Below are 11199 nucleotides of genomic sequence, written 5' to 3'. Positions count from 1 at the left end.
ACAGCCAGAGCGGCCTGCTTTAAGTGCACGCAGCTCTGCTGTGTGGCGTGACCGGTGAAGGTGCTAACCCACTGGGACCCAGCCTCAAAGATGGTCACTTAGAAGACTTCAGAAGTCCCAGGGGCCTCTGAATGGCTGATGGCCTACAGAGGACCCCAGGGCTCAGGCAGGGCCCTGTGGTCAAGGGAGGCAGCCTCAGCTCTCTCTCCAGGCTTCAGCTCAGCATGGAGCAAGTTGAATCCAAGGAAAGAGGCACACTTGGGCAGGGGCTGTCATTTTTCTCAAAGTAAGGCAGAGAAGAAACTGACGTCCTCCCAAAGAGGCCATTGTGGGAGATGTTTCCAGAGGACAGATCCCAGATTCACACCCTTGACCACTGGTTCATCATGGAAACACAGAGCTGAATAGCTTTCCATCAGTAATGGAGCCAAACCTTCCTCTGTGATCAAGACACAGGTGCAGAAAAGAGGGTGTTACCCAACCACAGACCTGTCTGTGCCAGAACAGAACAGTCCCGTCTGGGACCAGCACTTCTGATCCTTCAGACCTGCAGTTAGAGAGGCTGTGCTGCAGCAGAGTCAGGAACTGCTGGTGGCCCCCGGGCTAACACGGGCTCCAGGGAGGGAGTGGGAAGGAAGGCACGAGTCTGAGCCGCAGGTGGGGTTTTGTAGACAGGCCAACAACAGCAACAAAATAGCAGCTAAGAGGCAGCCAAGCCAGTCTGAGCAGCTACTGTGCGCCAAGTTCTAGTCTCCTTCCGAAACATGATTGTATTTATTTATCTGCGGCGCTGCTGGCCCCTCACTGCCACACAGGCTTTTCCCCGGTTGTGGTGAGTGGGGGCTGCTCTCTAGCGGTGAGAGCACTTCTCGTTGTGGCGGCTTCTCTTGCTGTGGAACATGGGCTCCAGGGTGAGGGGCTTCAGTAGTTACGGCTCCCCAGCTCTAGAGCACAGGCTCAATATTTGGGGCGCATGGGCTTAGTTGCTCCAAGGCATGTGAGATCTTCCCGGATCAGGCATCAAATCTGTGCCTCCCACATTGGCAGTCAGACTTCCCACCACTGAGCCCCAGGGAAGCCCCCTCTTGTCCTTTTTTTTGACATTGTATTTGCATTTTCTCATCTTTGCTGAGTTATAATTGAGACATAAAAATTGTATCTCTTCAAGATGTATGAGTTGATTTTTTTCCAAGCAGTTTACATTTTTTGTGGTAAAACACCGTGACTAATGTTGACTACTTTCACCATTCACAGGGCACAATTCAGTGGCACTAAGCACTTTCACAACGTTCTGCAGTCGTCACTATCTAGTTCCAGAGCTTTTCCAGCATCCCAGTGGAAACTCCGTAACTTTTAAGTAGGGACTGCATGTTCTGCTCCACAGCCCCCGTCAACCACCACTCTGTCTGCATCTACATATTCTGGACATTTCCTATCAGGGATCATGCATTTTCAGTCTGGCTTCTCTCACTGAGAGTAATGTTTCCAAGTTTCCCCCAAGTTGTAGCAACAAGCAGACATACGGTAAGTACTAACTGCACGGCCACGGCCGACCTGTGGTGACCTGCAACATGGGCGATCTGCACTGTGGGTGACCTGGCTGACCTTCACTGTGAGTAACTCACACTGTAGCTGACCTGCACCGAGTGACCTGCACTGTGGGTGACCTGCTCCATGGCTGACCTACACTTTTCTATACACCTGAAACTAACACAGCATTGTAAATTAACTATGCTTCAATTAAAAAAAAAAAAGTTTTTTTTAAAGTATGTAGATGGAGACATATACACCATGCTAACACTAATCAAGACAGGCAGGAGTAACCATATCAATTTCAGATAGTAGACCTCAGAGCAAGGAAAGATATCAGGTATAAAGGGTGTTCCATAATACAGTTGTGTTGTTTCTCCAAGAAGACACAACAATTCTTAACATGCACCTAACAAAAGAGGTTCAAGCCATGTTAGACAAAGTGACAGAACTTTAATAGTGATGCAGGGAGATCAAGATGACGGAATAGGAGGATAAGTTTTAAAAGACAGAAATTAGAGCAAACATCTTTTCTGACCACAGTGGCATGAAGCTAGAAATAAATTATATAAAGAAAAATGGTAACAACACAAAGGCATGGAAAGTAAACAACATGCTATTTAAAAAAAAATAACAGTGGAAGGGGCGGTCCAAAAATAACAGAGGAATAGGACAGAGAGACCACTTTCTCCCCCACAAATTCATCAAAAGATCAGTTGAATCTTGAACAACTTTCACAAAACAGCTTCTGGATGCTGGTGGAAGACACCAGGTACCCAGAAAGGTAGCCCAATCTCCTTGAAAGGAGAAGTCTTGAGGCAACTGTAAGAGAAGGACTGAAAGCCAGTGGCAGGAGGTTTAATTCCAGAACTTTAGAACATCAGAAAACTCCTGACTGCAGGAAACATTAATAGACAGGAGCTCACCAAAAGTCTCCACACCCACACTGCAACCAAGATCCACCCAACAGCCAACAAGCTCCAGTGCAAAACACATCACGCTAATTCTCCAGCAAAATGGGAACACAATCCCAAACATTAAGAGACAGGTTTCCCAAAGCCATACCAAACTCACAAACACCCCCAAACTCCCAACTGGACACTTCATTTCACCCCAGGGAGAAAAGATCCAGCACACCCACCGGAACACAGACACAAGCTCCCCCAACCAGGAAACCTCGACAAGCCACTGGTCCAACCCCACCCACAGGGAGCAGACTCCACAGTTAAGAGGAACCATGACCTTCCAGCCTCAGAAAGGGCACCCAAAACACAGCAATCTAAACAAAATGAAAAGGCAGAGAAATATTCAGCAGGTGAAGGAACGTGACAAAAACCCACCAAACCAAACCAAAGAAGAGGAGATAAGGAGTCTACCGGAAAAAGAATTCAGAATAACAGTGGTAAAGATGATCCAAAATCTTGAAAACAAAATGGAGTTACAGATAAATAGACTAGAGACAAGGATTCAGAAGACACAAGAGATGTTTAACAAGGACCTAGAGGAAATAAAGAAGAGTCAATCAATAATGAACAATCCAATAACTGAAATTAGAAGCACTCTGGAGGGAGCCAATAGTAGAATAACTGAGGCAGAAGAGAGGATAAGTGAGGTGGAATGTAGAAGGGTGGAAATAAATGAAGCAGAGAGAAAAAAATAAAAATTAAAAGAAGTTAGGACAATTTCAGAGGCCTCTGGGACAATGTTAAATGCCCCAACATTAAAATCAGGGCTTCCCTGATAGCTCAGTTGGTAAAGAATCTGCCTGCAATGCAGGAGACCCTGGTTCAATTCCTGGGTTGGGAAGATCTGCTGGAGAATGGATAGTCTACCCACTCCAGTATTCTTGGACTTGCCTTGTGGTTCAGCTGTAAAGAATCCACCTGCAGTGTGGGAGACCTAGGTTCAAACCCTGGGTTGGGAAGATCCCCTGGAGAAGGGAAAGGCTACCTACTCCAGTATTCTGGCCTGGAGAATTCCATGGACTATATATAGTCCATGGGGTCATAAAGAGTCAGACACAACTGAGCGACTTTCACTTCACTTTGCTTCAAATCGTAAGTGTCCCAGAAGAAGAAAACAAAAAGAAAGGACATGAGAAAATACTTGAGGAGATAATGGTTGAAAACTTCCCTAAAATGGGGAAGGAAAGAGCCACCAGACTGTCCCAAACAGGATAAACCCAAGGCAAAACACCCCCAAAACACATATTAATCAAGCTAACAAAGATCAAACACAAAGAGCAAATATTTAAAGCAACAAATAACCCACAAGGGGATCCCCATAAGGATAACAGCTGATTTTTCAATAGAAACTCTTCAGGCCAGAAGGGAATGGCAGGACATACTTAAAGTGATGAAAGAGAAAAACCTACAACCAAGATTATTCTACTGAGCAAGGATCTCATTCAGATATGAAGGAAAAATCAAAAGGTTTACAGACAAGCAAAAGCTGAGAGAATTCAGCACCATCAAACCAGCTCTTCAACAAATGCTAAAGGATCTTCTCTAGACAGGAAACACAGAAAAGGTTTATAAACTCCAACCCAAAACAACAAAGTAAACAGCAATGGATCATACTTATCAATAATCACCTTAAATGTAAACGGGTTAAATGCTCCAACCAAAAGACAAAGACTGGTCGAATGCATACAAAAACAAGACCCCTATATATGCTGTCTACAAGAGACCCACCTCAAACCTAGGGACACATACAGACTGAAAGTGAGGGGCTGGAAAAAGATATTTCATGCAAATGGTGACCAAAGGAAAGCAGAAGTAGCAATACTCACATCAGACAAAAATAGACTTTGAAATAAAGACCATAATAAGAAACAAAGAAGGACACAACATAATGATCAAAAGATCAGTCCAAGAAGAAGATATAACAATTATAAATATATATGCACCCAACATAGGAGCACTCCAGTACATAAGGCAAATGCTGACAAGTACGAAGGGGGAAATTAACAGTAACACAGTCCTAGTGCGGGACTTTAATATTCACTCACACCTATAGATAGATCAACCAAACAGGAAATTAGCAAGGAAATACAAGCTTTAAAGGATATAACAGACCAGTTAGACCTATTTGATATCTACAGGACATTTCACCCAAAAACAATGGATTTCACCTTTTTCTCAAGTACATACAGAACATTCTCCAGGATAGATCACATCCTGGGCCATAAATCTAGCCTTGGTAAATTTTTTTAAAATGAACTCATTCCAAGCATCTTTTCTGATCACAATGCAGTAAGACTAGATGTCAACTACAGGAAAAAAAATATTAAAAATACAAACATGTGGAGGCTAAGCAACATGCTTCTGAAAAACCAACAGATCACAGAAGAAATCAAAAAGGAAATCAAAATATGCATAGAAACAATTGAAAATGAAAACACAACAACCCAAACCTATGGGATTCTGCAAACGCAGTGCTAAGGGGGGGTTCATAGCAATACAAGCCTACTTCAAGAAACAAGAAAAACATCAAATAAACAACCTAACTTTACACCTAAAGCAACTAAAAAAGGACAGAAAAACTCCACAGTTAGTAGAAGGAAAGAAATCATAAAAATCAGAGCAGAAATAAATTAAAAAGAAATAAAGAGGACTATAGCAAAACGCAACAAAACTAGAAGGTGGTTCTTTGAGAAGATAAACAAAATAGACAAACCATTATCCAGACTCATCAAGCAAAAAAGAAAGAAGAATCAAATCAATAAAATTAGAAATGAAAATGGAGAAATCACAATAGACAACACACAAATACAAAAGATCGTAAGAGACTACTATAAGCAAGTATATGCCAATAAATTGGAAAACTTGGAAGAAATGGACAAATTCTTAGAAAAGTATAACTTTCCAAAACTGAACCAGGAAGAAGTAGAAAGTCTTAACAGACCTATCACAAGCACGGAAATCGAAACTGTAATCAAAAATCTTCCAACAAACAAAAGCCCAGGACCAGATGGCTTCACAGCTGAATTCTACCAAAAATTTAGAGAACTAACACCTATCCTACTCAAATTCTTCCAGAAAATTGCAGAGAAAGGTAAATTCTCAAACTCATTCTATAAGGCCACCATCACCCTAATACCAAAAACCAGACAAAAATGCCACAGAAAAAGAAAACTACAGGCCAATATCACTGATGAATATAGATGCAAAAATCCTCAACAAAATTCTAGCAAACAGAATCCAACAACATATTAAAAGATTATACATCATGACCAAGTGGGCTTTATCTCAGGGATGCAAGGATTCTTTAATATTCAAAAATCAATCAATGTGATACCATATTAACAAACTGAAAGATAAAAACCACATGATAATATCAATAGATGCAGAGAAAGCCTTTGACAAAACTTCACACACATTTATGATAAAAATTCCCCAGAAAGCAAGCATGGAAGAAACATACCTTAACATAATAAAACAAACCCACAGCAAACATTTTCCTCAATGGTGAAAAATTGAAAGCATTTCCTCTAAAATCAGGAACAAGACAAGGATGCCCACTCTCACCACTACTATTCAACATAGTTTTGAAAGTCCTAGCCACAGCAATCAGAGAAGAAAAAGAAATAAAAGGAATCCATATTGGAAAAGAAGAAGTAAAATTCTTTTTGCAGATGGCATGATCCTCTACATAGAAAACCCTAAAGATACCACCAGAAAATTACTAGAGCTAATCAATCAATATATAAAGTTGTGGATATAAAGTTAATACACAGAAATCCTTTGCATTCCTGTACATTCAGTTCAGTTCAGTCACTCAGTCATGTTCGACTCTTTGTGACCCCATGGACTGCAGCATGCCAGGCCTCCCTGTCCATCACCAACTCCCAGAGTTTACCCAAACATGTCCATTGAGTTGGTGATGCCATCCAACCATCTCAATTCTGTTGTCCCCTTCTCCTCCTGCCTTCAATCTTTCCGAGCATCAAGGTCTTTTCAAATGAGTCAGCTCTTCGCATCAGGTGGCCAAAGTATTGGAGTTTCAGCTTCAACACCAGTCCTTCCAATGAATATTCAGAACTGATCTCCTAATTTAAGATGTACTGGTTGTATCTCCTTGCTGTCCAAAGGACTCACAAGAGTCTTCTCCAACACCACAGTTCAAAAGCATCATTTCTTCAGCACTCAGCTTTCTTTATGTTCTAACTCTCACATCCATACATGACAACTGGAAAAACCATAGCCTTGACTAGATGGACCTTCGTTGGCAAAGTAATGTCTCTGCTTTTGAATATGCTGTCTAGGTTGGTCATAACTTTCCTTCCAAGGAGTAAGCATCTTTTAATTTCATGGCTGCAATCACCATCTGCAGTGATTTTGGAGCCCAAAAAATAAAGTCAGCCACTGTTTCCACTGTTTCCCCATCTATTTGCCATGAAGTGATGGGACTAGATGCCATGATCTTGGTTTTCTGAATGTTGAGCTTTAAGCCAACTTTCTCACTCTCCTTTTCACTCTCATCAAGAGGCTCTTTAGTTCTTTTTCACTTTCTGCCATAAGGGTGGTATCATCTGCATATCTGAGGTTATTGATATTTCTCCCGGAAATCTTGATTCCAGCTTGTGCTTCTTTCAGCCCAGTGTTTCTCATAATGTACTCTGCATATAAGTTAAATAAGCAGGGTGACAATATATGGCCTTGACACACTCCTTTTCCTATTTGGAAACAGTCTGTTGTTATATGTCCAGTTCTAACTGTTGTTTTTTGGCCTGCATACATATTTCTCAAGAGGCCAGTCAGGTGGTCTGGTATTCACATCTCTTGAAGAATTTTCCACAGTTTTTGGCAGTCCACACAGTCAAAGGCTTTGGCATAGTCAATAAAGCAGAAATAGATGTTTTTCTGGAACTTTCTTGCTTTTTTGATGATCCAGCAGATGTTTGCAATTTGATCTCTGGTTCCTCTGCCTTTTCTAAAACCATCTTGAACATCTGGAAGTTCACGGTTCATGTATTGTTGAAGCCTAGCTTGGAGAATTTTGAGCATTACTTTGCTAGTGTGTGAGATGAGTGCAATTGTGCAATAATTTGAGAATTCTTTGGCATTGCCTTTCTTTGATTGGAATGAAAACGGACCTTTTCCAGTCCTGTGGCCACTGCTGAGTTTTCCAAATTTGCTGGCATATTGAATGCAGCACTTTCACAGCATCATCTTTTGGGATTTGAAATAGCTCAACTGGAATTCCATCACCTCCACTAGCTTTGTTCGTAGTGATGCTTTCTAAGGCCCACTTGACTTCACATCCCAGGGTGTCTGGCTCTAGGTGAGTGATCACACCATCGTGGTTATCTGGGTCATGAAGATCTGTTTTGTACAGTTTTCTGTGTATTCTTGCCACCTCTTCTTAATATTGTCTGCTTCTATTAGGTCCCTACCATTTCTGTCCTTTGTTGAGCCCATCTTTGCATGAAATGTTCCCTTGGTATCTCTAATTTTCTTGAAGAGATCTCTAGTCTTTCCCATTCTATTGTTTTCCTCTATTTCTTTGCACTGATCACTGAGGAAGGCTTTCTTATCTCTCCTTGCTATTCTTTGGAACTCTGCATTCAAATGGGTATATCTTTCCTTTTCTTCTTTGCTTTTCTCTTCTCTTCTTTTCACAGCTATTTGTAAGGCCTCCTCAGACAGCCATTTTGCTTTTTTGCATTTCTTTTTCTTGAGGATGGTCTTGCTCCCTGTCTCCTGTACAATGTCATGAACTGCTGTCCATAGTTCATCAGGCATTCTGTCTATCAGATCTAGTCCCTTAAATCTACTTCTCACCTTCACTGTATAATCATAAGGGATTTGATTTCAGTCATACCTGAATGGTCTAATGGTTTTCCCCACTTTCTTCAGTTTAAGTCTGAATTTGGCAATAAGGAATTCATGATCTGAGCCACTAACAATGAAAAAATGGAAAGAGAAATTAAGGAAACAATCCCATTCACCATTGAAACAAAAAGAATAAAATACTTAGGAATAAATTTACCTAAAGAAACAAAATACCCATATATAGAAAACTATAAAACACTGATGAAATAAATCAAAGATGACACAAATAGATGGAGAAATATACCATCTTGATGGATTGGAAGAATCAATATAGTGAAAATGAGTACACTACCCAAAGCAATCTTTAGATTCAATGCAATCCCTATCAAGCTACCAACAGTATTTTTCACAGAACTAGAGCAAATAATTTCACAGTTTGTATGGAAACACAAACAATGTTGAAAAGAATAATGGAACTGGAGGAATCAACCTTCCTGACTTCAGACTACAGTCCTCAAAACAGTATGGTACTGGCACAAGCCAGAAATATACATTAATGGAACAAAATAGAAAGCCTAGAGATAAATCCACACACCTATAGGCACCTTATCTTTGACAAAGCAAGCAAAAATATACAATGGAGAAAAGACAGTCTCTTTAACAAGTGGTGCTGGGAAAACTGGTCAACCACCTGTAAAAAAAAATGAAACTAGAATACTTCCTAACAACATACACAAAAATAAGCTCAAAATGGATTAAAGGTATAAATGTAAGACCAGAAACTATAAAACTCTTAGAGGAAAACATAGGCAGAACACACTCTGACATAAATCATGGCAAGATCCTCTATGACCCACCTCCCAGAGTAATGGAAATAAAAATAAACAAATGGGACCTAATTAAACTTAAAATCTTTTGCACAGTGAAGTAAACTATAAGCCAGGTAAAAAGCAGTCTTCAGAATGGGAGAAAATAATAGCAAATGAAATAACTGACAAAGAATTAATCTCCAAAATATACAAGCAGCTCTTCCAGCTCAGTACCAGAAAAATAAACAACCCAATCAAAAAGTGGGCCATAGAATTAAACAGACATTTCTCCAGAGAAGACATACAGATGGCTAACAAACACATGACAAGATGGTCAACATCACTCATTATCAGAGAAATGCAGATGAAGTACCATCTCTTGCCAGTCAGAACGGCTGTCATCAAAAAGTCTACAAACAATAAATGCTGGAGAAAATGTGGAGAAAAGGGACCCTCTTTCACTGTTGGTGGGAATGCAAACTAGTATAGCCATTATGGAGAACAGTGTGGCAATTCCTTAAAAAACTGGAAATAGAACTGCCGTATGACCCAGCAATCCCACTGCAGGGCATACACACTGAGGAAACAAGAATTGAAAGGGACACATGTACCCCAATGTTCATTGCAGCACCATTTACAATAGCTAGGACATGGAAGCAACCTAGATGTCCATTGGCAGATGAATGGATAAGGAAGTTGTGATACATATACACAATGGAATATTATTCAGCTATAAAAAAGAACACTTTTGAGTCAGTTCTAATGAGGTGGATGAAACTGGGCCTCTTATACAGAGTGAGGGAGAAGGCAATGGCACCCCACTCCAGTACTCTTGCCTGGAAAATCCCATGGACTGAGGAGCCTGGTAGGCTACAGTCCATGAGGTCTCAAAGAGTCAGACATGACTGAGCAACCTCACTTTCACTTTTCATTTTCATGCATTGGAGAAGGAAATGGCAACTCACTCCAGTGTTCTTGCCTGGAGAATCCCAGGGACAGAGGAGCCTGGTGGCCTGCCGTCTATGGGGTTGCACAGAGTTGGACGTGACTGAAGAGACTTAGCAGCAGCAGCATAGAGTGAAAAAAGTCAAAAAGAGAAACACCAATACAGTATATGAATGCACATAAATGGAATTTAGAAAGGTGGTAACGATGACCCCACATGAAAGACAGCAAAAGAGACACAGATGTAAAGAACAGACTTTCAGACTATGTGGGAGAAGGTGAGGGTGGGATGATTTGAGAGAATAGCATTGAAATATATAAAATAGATGACCAGCTCAAGTTCGATGCAGGAAGCAGAGCACTCAAAGTCAGTGCTCTGGAACAACCCAGAGGGATGGCATGGGGAGAGAGGGGAGTTCAAGATACGGGGACACATGTGCATCTGTGGCTGATCCATGTGGATGTATGGCAAAAACCACCACAATATTGTAATTAGCCTCCAATTAAAATAAATTAAATTAAATTTTAAAAATAACAGTGGGTCAATGAAGAAATCAAAAGAGTAATCAGAAAATACCTTCAGGCACATGAAAATCAAAATGCAACTTTCCCAAAGTAGCTCTAAGAGGGAGCTTTGTGGCAATACAGACCTACATCAAGTAACAGGAAAAAATAAATAAATAACAATCTTCTATCTAAAAGAATTAGAAAAAAATAACAAAGCCCAAAGTCAGCAGAAGAAAATAAATAATAAAGATCAGAAGAAATTAAGTAACATAGAGCCAAAAATATATGTATATATAGAAAATATCAATAAAACCAAGGGCTGGTTTTTGAAAAGATAAACAAAATTCATACGCTTTGAATCGGGCTCATTAGGGGAAAAGACAAAGGGCCCAAATAAGCAAAATAAGCAATGAAACTACAACTTATGTCACAGAGATACAATAAAATCATAAGAGAATTCTATGTACAGTTATATACCAAAACATTAGACAACCTATAAGAAGTCTATATATCCCTAAAAACCATAATTTTCAAAAACTGAATCAGGAAGAAAAAGATAATGTGAACAGACCAATCCCAAGTAGTGAAATTGAATATGCAATCCCAAACTTCCAGCAAACCTTGTCGTTGGG

Source organism: Bubalus kerabau, chromosome 22 (genome assembly GCF_029407905.1).
Source record: "Bubalus kerabau isolate K-KA32 ecotype Philippines breed swamp buffalo chromosome 22, PCC_UOA_SB_1v2, whole genome shotgun sequence".
Lineage (NCBI taxonomy): Eukaryota > Metazoa > Chordata > Mammalia > Artiodactyla > Bovidae > Bubalus > Bubalus kerabau.
The sequence above is the reverse complement of the archived record's forward strand: the minus strand, read 5'-3'. Positions refer to the sequence as shown.